Source organism: Vulpes vulpes, chromosome 13 (assembly GCF_048418805.1).
Source record: "Vulpes vulpes isolate BD-2025 chromosome 13, VulVul3, whole genome shotgun sequence".
In the NCBI taxonomy this organism is placed as follows: Eukaryota; Metazoa; Chordata; class Mammalia; order Carnivora; family Canidae; genus Vulpes; species Vulpes vulpes.
In genome coordinates this window covers 57,325,696-57,339,806 of record NC_132792.1, presented here as the reverse complement: position 1 = coordinate 57,339,806, position 14,111 = coordinate 57,325,696, and the positions used below count along the sequence as shown (strand labels likewise).

At 37.2% G+C, this 14,111-nt stretch overlaps 1 protein-coding gene across 44 annotated transcripts in view; it reads right to left on the bottom strand.

Moving 5' to 3' along the window:
- STAU2 (staufen double-stranded RNA binding protein 2) overlaps positions 1 to 14,111 on the bottom strand; it is a 295,961-nt gene that overhangs the window by 116,373 nt on the left and 165,477 nt on the right. The gene's annotated exons all lie outside the window — the stretch shown is intronic.

Below are 14,111 nucleotides of genomic sequence, written 5' to 3'. Positions count from 1 at the left end.
TCTGACTCACCCATAAATAAGCAGTTATCATATCCAGTCTAGAATTTGTTCCTTCATCATTAAGTGCTTTAGTTCAAGCCAGACCATGGACAGGGTCTGATAAAGAGTAGTGAGCCTAGGGCTATGTTATCAGTTGGTAGGATTGTAAACATAAAAGAAGCCCTTTCCTTTGACTACCATTTGTCTCGGAGATGTTTCAAACCACATTTCACACTGCGTATTCTAATGTCTTTGGATCAATATTAGCAACTCTCAAATCATGCTATCTTTTAAAATTATTGAGAATTCACCACTTTTGGAGATGTGCTCTGATAGACACAACTTATTTCCCATGCTCTTGCCCCTCTCTTTCTCTCTCTCTCTCTCCCATCATTAACATTCTGATTCAAGCTTTTAATGTTTCTCACCTGGACTACCGTAACAATCACCAAAAGGTTTCACTGGCTGGGGTGCCTGGTGGCTCCATCGGTTAAGCATCTGACTTCAGGTCAGATCCCAGGGTCCTGGGATTGAGCCCTGCACAGGGCTCCCCACTCAGTGGGGAGTCTGCTTGTCCCTCTCCCCCTCACCCCACTCATGCTCTCTCTTTCTCTCTCTCAAATAAACAAATAACATCTTTATAAAAAGGTTTCACTGCTGCTAGTCTCCCTGGTGTCCGTTTCCCCAAATGTCTAGAACATAGCCCTAAATAGAAGTGTTCCATGATAATAAATCTGGGAAATAATGCAAATGATATTGTGCACACATACCCCTACCTTCTGGAAGATTAAAAATGCACATTAGTATTTACATTAGCATAGTAAAGACTGAGAAGCTTAGAAGAACAAAAATCTATTCAACTTGGTTTAACCCATGACTTCACAAATTTTACACTCAATTTTTTAATTTTCATTTTATTTTAATCCTATATATTTAATATACAGTGTTATATTAGTTTCAGGTGGATAACATACTGATTCAATAATTCTATATCCTCATTTTTTTTTTACATAACATTAATAACAACTAACACTTCAAAAATTGCTAAGGCTAGCCATTTTCTTACTTTAACATCTTTTCTGGCTTCCCATCACTAGACTATTAAATCCAAACTCCTTTGGATGACAAATGGCTCTTCCTTATATCATCTAGCTCCTCCTTAGATTTCTATTCTCATCTAAATTCCTCATGAAGATCCCTTGCCCTAGTCATGCAGATATATTCACACTTCTTCCAATACTCCACACTGTCTGATCCCATCACATCTTTATCCCTACCATTCAGTTACACGTACACGCACGCACACATAGTTAGCTTTCAGGTACTGTCGTAACCAATACTGTCCTGATCTCCAATCAGGTTCAATCTGTTGGGACAGGAAAATGAAAAGGGATGATATAATGTGGAAAGTGCCTCAATAAAGATGGATCTAGAGAGCAGTGGGAATGGGGAAGAAGCACAAGGAGCTCAGGAAAGGCTTCTTGGACATGACACTGACAGCAGATTTCAGGGGAGAAGGAGAATAAAGTCCAGGAGGAAAAGAACTGAAGGCAGAGAGACAACAGCAGGGATCAGCAGGGCACGGGTGCCAGTAAGCCTCAGGCAGTTCCTTACCACTACCACATGAAGAGAGAGGTGGGAACTGCAAAAGGTAAAGGCGGAGGTAGGTAGGGGCCAAGCTCCAAGGACTTTATCCTGATAACATCAAAACATAAAACAGTTGTTATTTTTAAAAAATAATTTATATAGCTCAGATTAATATATCTGATTTTATAGACTGACTTTATGCCTTTGTGTTAGTTTTATAATCAGGAAGAAATTTCAATAAGAAGGAAACCATGCACTGGAAAAAATACAAATAAATTTTACTAATCAGAGGAAACTAGATTAACATTTTGCTTTAAATATATGCTTTTAGTCTTTTTTGCATGAACTTTTTTGTTGCTGAGTTGAAAAAATATGTTAAGACACAGGAATACCATATGAAAAAAAAATTTTTTTAATAAAAAATTTAAAAAAAGGAATACCATATGATCCTGTTGTTTATAAAACAATATCCTCCTACTACTAATATGAAGGCATGCTTCACCATATGAATTGTTTCTTTAAACACGTCTATATTGTTGGACATCTAACTGTTTCCAAATTTTTGTAATTATAAACATAGTAATGAACATTTTTATTTTTAAATCCTTGTTTACAAGAAAATTTATTTAAGTTAGAAGCAGAATTGCTAGTTCAAACAATATGCATTTTAGGTTTTATTGACTTGACAATTTGCTCCAAATTGGTACAATTCCAAAAAAAAAACTGTAAGAATTTCACACTCCCATATTAATATATGAAAGTGCCTTTTCTTCCTATTTTGGAATTGGAAATTATTATTAAAAAAATCTTTGCCTCTGTTTTCTGTTAGTACAGATAAGTAAGAAGATTCTTAAATAATAATACCAAAATAAGAAAAAAGGTACTTTCAGCCCTACCCCCTGACCTCTGGGGAAGTGAGAGAGGCTAGAGATGGACAATGATTTAATTAACTGTGCCTATGTAATGGAACCTCCATACAAAACCCCTAAATGATGAGGCGTGGAGAGCTCCCGAGGTTTGAAGATATTCATGTGCTGGGAGGGTGGTGTACCCCCAATGCCAACTGCTGTGCTCCAGTCCCTTTTGGACCTCACCCTATGCACCTCACCATCTGGCTGTTCGTTTTATATCCTTTATTTTTAAAAACCAGTGGTAGTAAATAAAGTATCTTCCTGAGTTCTGTGAGCCATTCCAGCAAATGATCAACCTTGAGGAGAGGGTTGTGGAAACCCCCTAAATTTATAGCCAGTTGGTGAGAAGTACAGGTGAGCAGCATGTGACTTGTGACAGGCATCTGAAGTGGGGCAGTCTTCTGGGATTGAGTCCTTATCTGTGGGGGTCCTATGTTAATTCTGGGTAGTATCAGAATTGAGCCGAACTGTAGGACACCCAACTGGTGTCTGGAAAATTGGAGAATTGGTTGGTATGTGGAAAAAAAAAATCCCCATATATTTGGTGTCAGAAGTGCTGTTAAGTAAAAACAGTTCATATGTCAAAACTGATCAAACTGTATATATTATGTGCAGCTTATTAGACCTCAATAAAGTCATAAAAATAGTTGCCAAATTGATAAGTGAAATGTCTTATTGGTTTTTGTTTTTTCACTAGCTGCATAAATACCACATGTAATTCTTATTTATAATTTAAATGTTATGACTCTAAATTTTACACTCAATTTAAGAAATCAAGAAACTAACAGCATTACTTCAGTATTGTTATTATACAGCAGTAATGGGCTTGCCAATAACAATACTATAAAGAAACAAAAATGCTCTCTCAACACTCAAGAGAGGCATTACATCACGATATAAGAACTCATGCAGAGTTCAGGCTCCCTTATTCTACAGTAAAGCCTCAGTTGACTTTTCTTCAAAAATAAAGAAGATTCCTTTCTACAGAGCTCAACTAATATAATACTTGTTGAAAGACTGTAAAGACACGTGGATTTCTGTGGTCAACTACCGAATGATTTTCAACTTGAATATTGGTAACAGAATATATGGATTGGTCACAATTCATTTAGGTTCTTCCTGTTGTAAAATTAAGTACCTTTTCAGTACTGTAAAGACGTGAAGGTAGACTCAAAGAGTAATTTAGGCTATACATATTTAAGGACTTTACCTTATTTTGCCAATTAGACCTCTTGAAAAACTATACCAATTTATGCTTCTATTAGCAGTATGTGACTAAATCAGTTTTCTCATCCTTCTGTTGAAACAGTTTTAGTAAGTCTAAATAATTATTGACACTACAATATTTCATTGTTACAATGATTTACATTTATTTAATTACTGTGCAGGATAAGCTTCTTCTCACATAACTACCTTAGACCTGTGCCTTCTTTTCTATTAGTTTGGACCTCAGTCTTGCTCATGGACCTCAAATGTATTCCCCTTGCTCAAGCCTGTTACATCCTTCTATACTCATGCTCTCTCTCTGGATGTTCTTAACTCATTCTTCCATCATCTATATTTTATTTTATTCTATTTTTTTATTTTATTATTTTATTTATTCTATTATATTCTATTTTAAATATTTTATTTATTTATTCATAAGAGACACACAGAGTGAGGCAGAGACATATAAGCAGGCTCCCTGGGGAGAGCCCGTATGGGATTCAATCCCAGGACTCCAGGATCATGATCTGAGCCAAAGGCAGACGCTCAACCACTGAGCCACCCAGGTGCCCCCCGCATCATCTATCTTCTATCCTTGACTTTGCCTTTAACTCCCATGTTGGTACGATCGGTTTGTAACCACAGTACACAGCCACACTGTAGCTATAACACTGGCATTATATGCTAGTACTTTAAATTAAATTATTCCAATTAATTCTCCACCACAACCATATGAAATGGGCAATTTTATTTCTCTATATTAGAGGTGAAAAAGCTGAAGAATGGAGCTCACCTAAAGTCATACAGATAATATAAGCAATGCTAGAATATGACCCTAGGTAGTCTGTCTCTAGAGTCTGCATGCCTAAACATTACGTTAAATAGACTCCTGGAAGAACAAGTAGGAAACTAAATACAATGCCTAGCCAGCTCCAAACACCTATGTTTAATCCAGGAATTAAACTCCACGCCCAGGTCGCCTCTAGGGTTGATCCAGGTCACCATGGTTGCCCCTAAACATTCCAGAGATTGCCTCACCAAAATCTACCTAAAATATGTGATGTTCAAACAGGAATTTAAAAGCCCAAACTTGCCAGTAACTGTGACATCTTAGAAAATGACGAATGCTAGGCCACCGTGCCCATTTTACATGTTTTTCCCATTAGGTCTGTACTTTTTCTAACGTGTATATGAACACTCTGTTTCATGCAGAACCTCCTTGAACATCTTCATGGAGCTCCAGTCTTTGCTGGGAGAGTTGCAGAGGACATTCTGAATCATGATCTCTTTAAATGTTTTATCATATGTGCAGATAAGCAAACTCAGGAGAACCTTGCCTTTCAATGTTCAGTTGCCTTTCAATGTCCTGACTCTTTGAGAGAGGCTGAAGAACATAAATGTTAGTGAGCAGTAAGTGGTATCAGGGTATCAGAACAAAAGGGCAAGCCAATGCAGTAAGAAAAATGATGTTATACACTGGTGCAAATGGCTAATGCTAGTCTACAAAAAAGGATTTCTCTGCAAGTCCATGGAATGAGTACATAGCTATTTCTTAGTAAAATCAATTCATCACTTTCTATACCAAAGCTTTGAATTTTTAAAATTTTTGTCACAAAACTGTTGGACTAAATTTTTTTTTAAAGTACTCAAATACCTAATAATACACAGGCCTCCTTTTGCCACAGTGAATTTTGTATAACAAAAAAATATAGAATTCACATAAGGGTAAAATACTTTTTTTTAAGTGGCACAAGGACCAGAATGGTAGGGTAGCAGGTTCCTCCAACTAAAATTTAGCACATGTGGGTTGACTCTGCTTCTACTTAGGTACCATCATAGAAAATTCACCAAATTTTAATAAGAAAGTCAATTGGGCAGCCCAGGTGGCTCAGCAGTTTAGTGCCGCCTTCAGCCCAGGGCCTGATCCTGGAGTCCCGGGATCGAGTCCCACGTCGGGCTCCCAGCATAGAGCCTGCGTCTCCCTCTGTCTGTGTCTCTGCCTCTCTCTCTCTCTCTCTCTCTCTCTCTCTCTCTGTGTGTGTCTATAATGAATAAATAAATAAAATCTTTAAAAAAAAAAAAGAAAAGATAACAGTTTAGCCCTTGGGTGTGAACAGTCTTGACTGGCCCCTTTCCTTGGCTAAGACAGTGTACATTTGTGCAGTGGAACAAGATTTCCAAAGGCATTTCCCAGTTCAGCTGAAATTTGTTTTTAAAAAAATTAAAATAGTTTTTATTGCTGTTATTGTTTTGAACTTTTTGAAGAAAATTTACCATTTACCATTTTGTTGTTCCCCGCATACCCACTGCACAGCTGAAATACTGAAGGCACAGCCTAGGTGTGTGAGGTGCTGTGCAGTGGTCTCCGCTCAGGCCTCTCCCCAGGAATTCCACCTTTTGTGGGTCAGGGTTGCACCAAGCACTTTTCCCTCTCAGTACTGTGCTCACTGGAAGACTTTCATATCTTGCCAAAAAGTTCTCTCAGTAATTTAATTCATAGGCATTCACCAAATTAATAACTTTGCATGCATCATGTTAAATGTATTAATTGTCCTTGCAAAAAAAAAAAAAAAAAACAAAAAAAAAACAAAGAGAAAGACCAATATAATGCACAAATTAGTACTGTCTAACTCTAAGGGCAAGAACAAGGTTAGTTTTCACCACTGATTTAAGTTATGCTTTTTGAACACATTAAAAGACATCATTTTATTCATTAGTTCAGTAATGACGTATTTTTTGATGTAGCTATTTCTTTAATCCAGAACAGCTTTAGTCTCATTTGTAATGCGAGATGTGATCAGATTTTTGCTAATTAAAAGAACTTTACCTTCCAAGCTAATTCTGAAACTGACCTTAAAAAAGAAACTTTTGACAAATTGTCTACCTGTTTTTTTTATTATATTGCTGTTAACCAATATTTTCCTTTTTAAGTTTGATTTTCAGAAGAATTTCTTTCAAATTTTACATTAATTGCTTTTTGTCTTCTACTAAATAGTTTATATTTGACTTGAAAATTAGGCAGAACCAGGGACCCTTGAACCTCAGCTGGAAGATATGTTGGTACTGAGCTGTGTGGAAAGGGAGAAGTGGGGTCCCCTAAAAATACCACCCTGTTCCATTACATCTCAGCAACAGGGCAGCAGGAAATGGAGATTTCTTTTTAAAATTTTTAAATTTAAATTCAATTTAGTTAACATATACTCTATTATTAGCTTCAGGGATAGAATTTAGTGATTCATCAGTTGCTTATTACATCAAGTGCCCTCCTTAATGCCCACCACCCATTTACCCCATCCCCCACTCGCCTATCCTCCAGCAGCCCTGTTTGTTTCCTAGAGTTAAGAGTCTCTTACGGTTTGCTAGAAGTAGAGATTTCTAAGATCCAATCAGCCTAGTAGCTAAAGAACATGCAGAGGATGGATTGACTATTTCTGCACTCCAGGAGGATGACCGTGGTGGTCCAGTGGTTCCTTCTTGGGCTGCATTTGTGCTCATCTAATAAATGGCCCTGAGATTCCCTGGGAAAGAAAGAATAGCAGCCACGAGGTCAGAGTCTGGAAACCAGGGACTGCACATCAGGCAGAGGCAGTGGTCAAAGCTGCAGACCTCAAGAGCAGGTGCTGTCAATTCAGCCCTGCTTACTCTCAGGGCCATACCTAGTGCTAGTACCACAGTCTGTCCTACCTGAATGTCTTGGCAGCAACTTGTTCTGAGGGAGAGGCCCAGGGCAATATAACAGTGCTTTCTTATAATTGGATTTTTACAACTTTTTAAAGTTGCAAAAGTGATACACACAGTGTACATGTGCTCATCACTCAGCTTTTCCCAATGGTGAGATCTTACATAATCACAGCATATTAAGAAAACTAGAAAGTTGATACTGGTACAATACAATGAACTAGACTGCAGACCTTACTAGGATTTCATGAATTTTCATAGAGATGATTTTTAAAAATCACTGTAAGACTGATAAATCATGTTGTTGTTCCTCCTGCTTTTCTCTAATTTCCTCCTTTGAAACAGCAATCCATGTCCTAGTTTTTATGATTTTTTTAAAATTACAATTTGTTTTTGAAACTTTGAAGGTAAGGTTTATTGAGCAGATTAGAATGATGGCAAGAGACGTTATCACCATCAGGACACACAAGGGAAATTTAGTGAGTAATAGCAAAATGCTAGCAAGGTGAACTTAGATTTATCAACAGGTAGATGAGCCACATAACATATTTATACCTGGCTGCCACTGGAAACTTTGAACAAGAGATTTTAAAAGGCAAAACTCATTGGGAATCAACTTTGCCAGTAGCAACCAAGTAACTTCTCAGATAACCAGTTAACAAAATTGAGGGATGTTTTAAAATAATTGATGCCAATCAGGAAGCAGGACTCTGTCTTCTGAGATGGCACTAAACAAAATATATTTTTTTAAGGTTTATTTATTTATTTAAGAGCGAACAAGCAGGGGTGGGGGAGGAGCGGAGGGAGAGAGAGTCTTAAGCAGACTGTGCTGAGTGTGGAGCCAGACACAGGTCTCACAACCCTGAGATCACAACCTGAGCTGAAGCCAAGAGTCAGACTCTAAACTGACTATGTTATCCAAGCACCCCAACAAAATACTCTTTCTGATCAAAGAAGGAATAAAAATCTGAAGCATCAGCTTTCAAAACATACACAAATAACTGACTTCTTAAAAAGATTTTATTAATTTATTAATGAGAGACACACACACACACACACACAGAGAGAGAGAGAGGCAGAGACACAGGCAGAGGGAGAAGCAGGCTCCATGCCGGGAGCCCGATGATGTGCTCGATCCCGGGACTCCAGGATCACACCCTAGACCAAAGGCAGGCGCTAAACTGCTGAGCCACCCAGGGATCCCTGTTATCTTTTCTTTAAAAAAGAAAATTTAGAAGTATCTAATGACAAAGGATAAGAGCCTGAATATGGTGAATAAATTCATACTTCATCTTAATAATAAAGAATGTCTCCATTGGTTTATGTAGAAGAAATCAGCTCAAGGCTCAACATTTTCAATAAAGATAGAACTGTGACTAGTTCTACTAAAACTGTTATAGTAAAAATGAAGTTTGAGAGCAGCTTGTGAAAGAAAATGAGCTGTGTTCAACTATTCATTTATTTAAATAAGGCTAAAATGTTGCTGATAAAATAGGGATCATTAGTTCTCTTTCTTCACAGAAAAAAAATGCATTAGTGACTATTTCCCTAAAACTGCAAAACACAAATAACAAAACAAACAAAAAACTAAACCAAAAACCCTGAAAAATGGATTATATGACACAAATGACATATGACACAAATGACCAATCTCTCAGTAGGAAGAAACTCTTGCTGAAATGTGAATAGTCCCCAACATTGCACCACACTATTCCCCTGCTAGCACCCCAAGCATCTGTTCCAGATAGCTCATAAAACAGTAATAATTATAGGTGAAACTCGTATAGTCCTTACTGGAAAGCAGGCCTTGCATGTATTAGGCTCAACAATCCTCACAATGAGCCTCTGTCACAGGAATTATGATTATCTCCATTTTACAGTTGAAGGCCCCAAGGCACAGCAAGGTCATGGTGACCTCTCAAAGTTACAGCTGGTAAGTGGCAAGCGTTGGGACTGGGACTAAGCATCTGGCTTGGGGGTCAGCGCGTGTAACTACTATTCAATCAGTAAAATAAACAAATGAATATAAAACCAAAACTATTATTCTTTGCATCTGCACGTTCAAGCTCTGTGCAAATGAGTCCTGAAATATTCAGAACAGAGGAAAGAAACTGCTAAGATATTGAACTTAATATGAGGTGTCTCCTGTTTTTCATTTCAAATCTATTTTCTAGGCTCAATGAACCAGAGTCTTTCTCAAGTAGCATAATAATAGAAAAGACAGAGATAGGAGCCAGGCAGGGGTTACTTTAAAAAAAAAAGATTCACATTGTGAAACTATCCTTTGGGAAGACATGTAAAAATAACATGCTCAGCCAGCATCATAATTTTATTTGTTGTCAGACAGTAACTTTAAGTATTAAGTTAACATAACAGAAAAAGAATAGCTTTAGGATGAAAGAATTTAATCGACCAACACTTTCTTTTGATTCTCTTTATATGATATAAATTATGTTTTAATAATCTATTACAAATTAGTCTATGTATTATTCAGAAAGTTATGACTGATTCTAAAATATTTTAAGAAAAAATGAACTGATTGGAATTGTATAAATATTAAGTACACATCTAATGTTAAAAATTGCCTTGCAGGGACACCTAGGTGGCTCAGTGGTTAAGCATCTGCCTCTGGCTCAGGTCATGATCCCAGGGTCCTGGAATTGAGTCCCACATCAAGCTCCCCATGAGGAGCTTGCTTCTCCCTCTGCCTATGACTCTGCTGCTCTGTGTCTCTCATGAATAAATAAAATCTTAAAAAAAAAAAAAAAACTTGCCTTGCAAAAATAACAAATTCATTTTTTAGGACCAGGAAAGGAATAGCCTAGCAAGACAAAAAACTTAGACAAAAACGACTTTAGTTAAGCCAAGCACACACAAAAAACTGTTATCCTACTCTTACCCATGACACAAAAGGGCATGCTGGGAGGCTAAGCTTTTACCCAACAAACTAGAACAAGACTACTCAACAGCCCCATGGTGGCAGTATTAGAAAAGGCCCAGTAGGGAGCTAGGACCCCACCTTATAGTATCAAAAGATGCCAACATTGAGAGGAGAGATTTTAGAATAATCTAACCAAAATTTTAGAGCAGCCATGGTAAAATGGTTCAATTAAGCAATTACAAACATGCCTGAAACAACTGCAAAAACAGAAAGCAAATAGGAAGTTTCAGCAAAGAAATGGAAGATTAAAAAAAAAAACAGGGATCCCTGGGTGGCGCAGCGGTTTGGCGCCTGCCTTTGGCCCAGGGCGTGATCCTGGAGACCCGGGATCGAATCCCACGTCAGGCTCCTGGTGCATGGAGCCTGCTTCTCCCTCTGCCTATGTCTCTGCCTTGTCTCTGCCTCTCTCTCTCTGTATGACTATCATAAATAAATAATTAAAAAAAAAAAATTAAAAAAAAAAAAAAACAAATGGCAATTTTGAAACTAAAATACAGAGTAATTGAAAAAAAAATCTTAGTGGATAGTTTTAACAGCAAAATGGAGGGAACAGAAGATAGAATTAGTGAAGTGGAAGTTAAAAAGATAGACATTACCCAATATGAACAATAGAGGAAAAAAACGAATGGAAAAAAAATGAATATCTAAAGAATCAGTGAGACCACAACAAAGGATCTAAAATCTATGCTACTGGTAATTCCAGAAGGAAAGGAGAAAGAGGCTGGGCTGCAAAAGCACTGAAGAAATAATAGCTGAAAATGCCCCAAATTGTTAAGAGACATAAACCTCACAAATTCAAAATGCTGTGTGAACCCCAAGTGAGATAAACATAAATAAACCCACAACATAACACATCATAATTAAACTCCCCAAAACTAAAGACAGAGAAAAAGAATCTTGAAAGCAGTAAAAAAAAAAAAAGCAAAAGCAAAATTTAATCTTAGAGGAAAAACAATTCAAATGACAGTGGATTCTTATCCCAAACCATGGGCCTCAAAAGGAAATAGCACAGTATTTACTGTGCTATTCTATTGGGGAATAGAAATATTGTCGACACAAAATCCTACATCCAGCAAAAATATACTTTAGGAATGAAGGGGATAGTGAAACATTCTCAGATACAGGAAAACTAAGACAATTTTCACCATTAAATTCCTGCTAAAAGAATGGCTACATCAAATCCTCTAGTAGAAATGAAACAAAAAAAGAAGGAATCAGAGAACATAAAGAATGAAGAAGAAATATGGTAAGCAAATAGTATGGGTAAATATACTAGAATTTTTCTCCTCTTGAGTTTTTTTTTTTTTAATTATGTTTTCCAGACAAAGCAAAAAGTATACTACTATTTGATACCAGTTTAAATATATATATACAGGAGAGGTGCCTGGCTGGGTACCTGGCAGGCTCAGACAGTAGAGCATGTGACTCTTGATCTCAGGGTCAAGCCCCATGTTGGGCATCAACATACATACATACATACATACATACATAAATAAATGTATGTATGTATAAATAAAACTTAATATTACATAAATAAATGTATGTATGTATGTATATAAATACTTAATTATAAACAAGAAAGGTAAAGGGATACGGGTGCTGGGTGGCTCCGTGGTTGAGTGTCTGCCTTTGGCTCAGATTGTGATCCCAAGGTCCTGGGATTGAGTCCTACCGTCAGTGAAATGAAATGAATAAATGTGGAATATGGTGGAAGTTCTTGGTCAAGTGTCATAGAAGGCTAGTGATAAGAGGCTGGGGCTAGTGTGTTTAATGTTTTGAAGGTGATACAAGTTTGGTGATGTGTATACAATCATGCAAGAGGATGACAGTATGGGAGTGGAAGTAAAGGTCATTCTTTGGCTCTAAGAAGCTAAGGAAGTGATGGGCCAGGGCATTAGGTGGGTCATCCATGTAGATATTGAAGCTGTCAAGAAAGATGATGAAAATAGGTTGGGAGTGGGGGTGACACACAAGGGAAAGAGACCAGCTTTGCTAATGACAGCAATCAGTGGAGGAGAGTGTAATGCCAACAGCTGCCATGAGTCTCAAGGAGGGGGCAGTGATGGTCTGAAGTGGCCCTAGTCCCCTTGAAGGTAGGAACTCAAGGTCAGCTCAAGGTTTCAGTGACAGGCAGAAAATGGGGTGAGCCTACAAGAAGAGGTTTAAGATGGAAAGAGAGTTTTGCTTATACAGAATGGGGGCTCCAGAGAGCTCAGTGCCTCATCCAAGTAATACATTAATTTTATATCATTAATAACATTTTCACTAATTAAAGAGAAACAAATTCTCATTAAAGAAAAAATTTTAAATATACAAGAGTATAAAAATGATAGTAAAAACCATCAATAATCTGAAATGAAATGAAAGCTCATAAAAATTCTGGGCAACTTGGGAAACTTGAGTGAGCTCCCATGGTTGGCAATATTCTGTGCATATTACAGATCATGGGTAGGGAGGATGATGCATCCTGACTTCCTGGGACAGTTTCTCCCTCTGCCTATGTCTCTGCCTCTCTCTGTGTGTCTCTCGTGGATGAATAAATAAAATCTTTAAAAAAATAGAAAGGTAAAGGGATAAAAAAGGAGATAAGATTTCTATACTTGAAAGGGTAAAATAACAGGGCATTCCTGGGTGGCTCAGCAGTTTAGTGCCTGCCTTCAGCCCAGGGCATGATCCTGGAGTCCCAGGATCTCCCAGGATCGGGTCCCACATTGAGCTCCCTGCATGGAGCCTGCTTCTCCCTCTGCCTGTGACTCTGCCTCTCTCTCTCTCTGTTGTCTCTCATGAATAAATAAATAAATATTCTTTTAAAAAATTTTTTTATGTAAAATAACAATATCTGTAAACTGACATTATAATAAGTTATGTATATAAAGTAATACCTAAGGCAAAAAATTAAAAAGGCCATATAATGAGATACATTTAAAAACAGTCAAAATAGGGCAGCCTGGGTGGCTCAGCAATTTAGTGCCATCTTCGGCCCAGGGAGTGATCCTGGAGACCCGGGATTGGGTCCCACGTCGGGCTCCCTGCATGGAGCCTGCTTCTCCCTCTGCCTGTGTCTCTGCCTTTCTGTGTCTCTCATGAATAGATAAAATCTTTAAAATAAATTGTTATAAAAAAAAAGAACAGTCAAAATAAAGTGGAATTATAAAGAGTGATCAAGTAACAGGTACTAAGGAAAAAGAAAACAAAAGAATAAACAGAAAAAATAAAATGTCAGACTTAAAACCTAACAAACCAATAATTACATTAAATATAAATGATCTAAATATATGAATTAAAAGGAGATTGGCAGAGTAGATTTAAAAATATGACCCAAACACATGCTGTCTAAAAGAAACTCACTTCAAGTATGATACAGGCAAGTTAAAAGTAAAAGGATAGTGATAAAAGATATATTTTATAAATATTAATAAAAAAAGAGTAGGACATTCTATTTCCAAAAGATGACATGAGGAAATCTACTAACCCACCCCCATCAAACAACCATAACTGAAGAATATTAACAAAAAAAACACTTTTTTAAGTTTCTAGAAATTGTTCTAAATGCATACAATAAATAAGACATTTTCTCATGTAATAAAGAATTTGGCTAGACTCTGTCCCCAGTTCTTAGGGGGTAGCCTCTAAATCCTTGGAATTTCCTGAGTGATAGGAGTGTCTTTATTATTCATGGGGGGGCCTCTTGGACCACATCAGAGTTTGTGCTAACAAAATGATTCAAGATGGGTAATGGCCATGTCAGTAGGACCAACTATGTTATTAGATGATTAGAGCTCTGAATCAAATGGTATCAGCCCAATTTC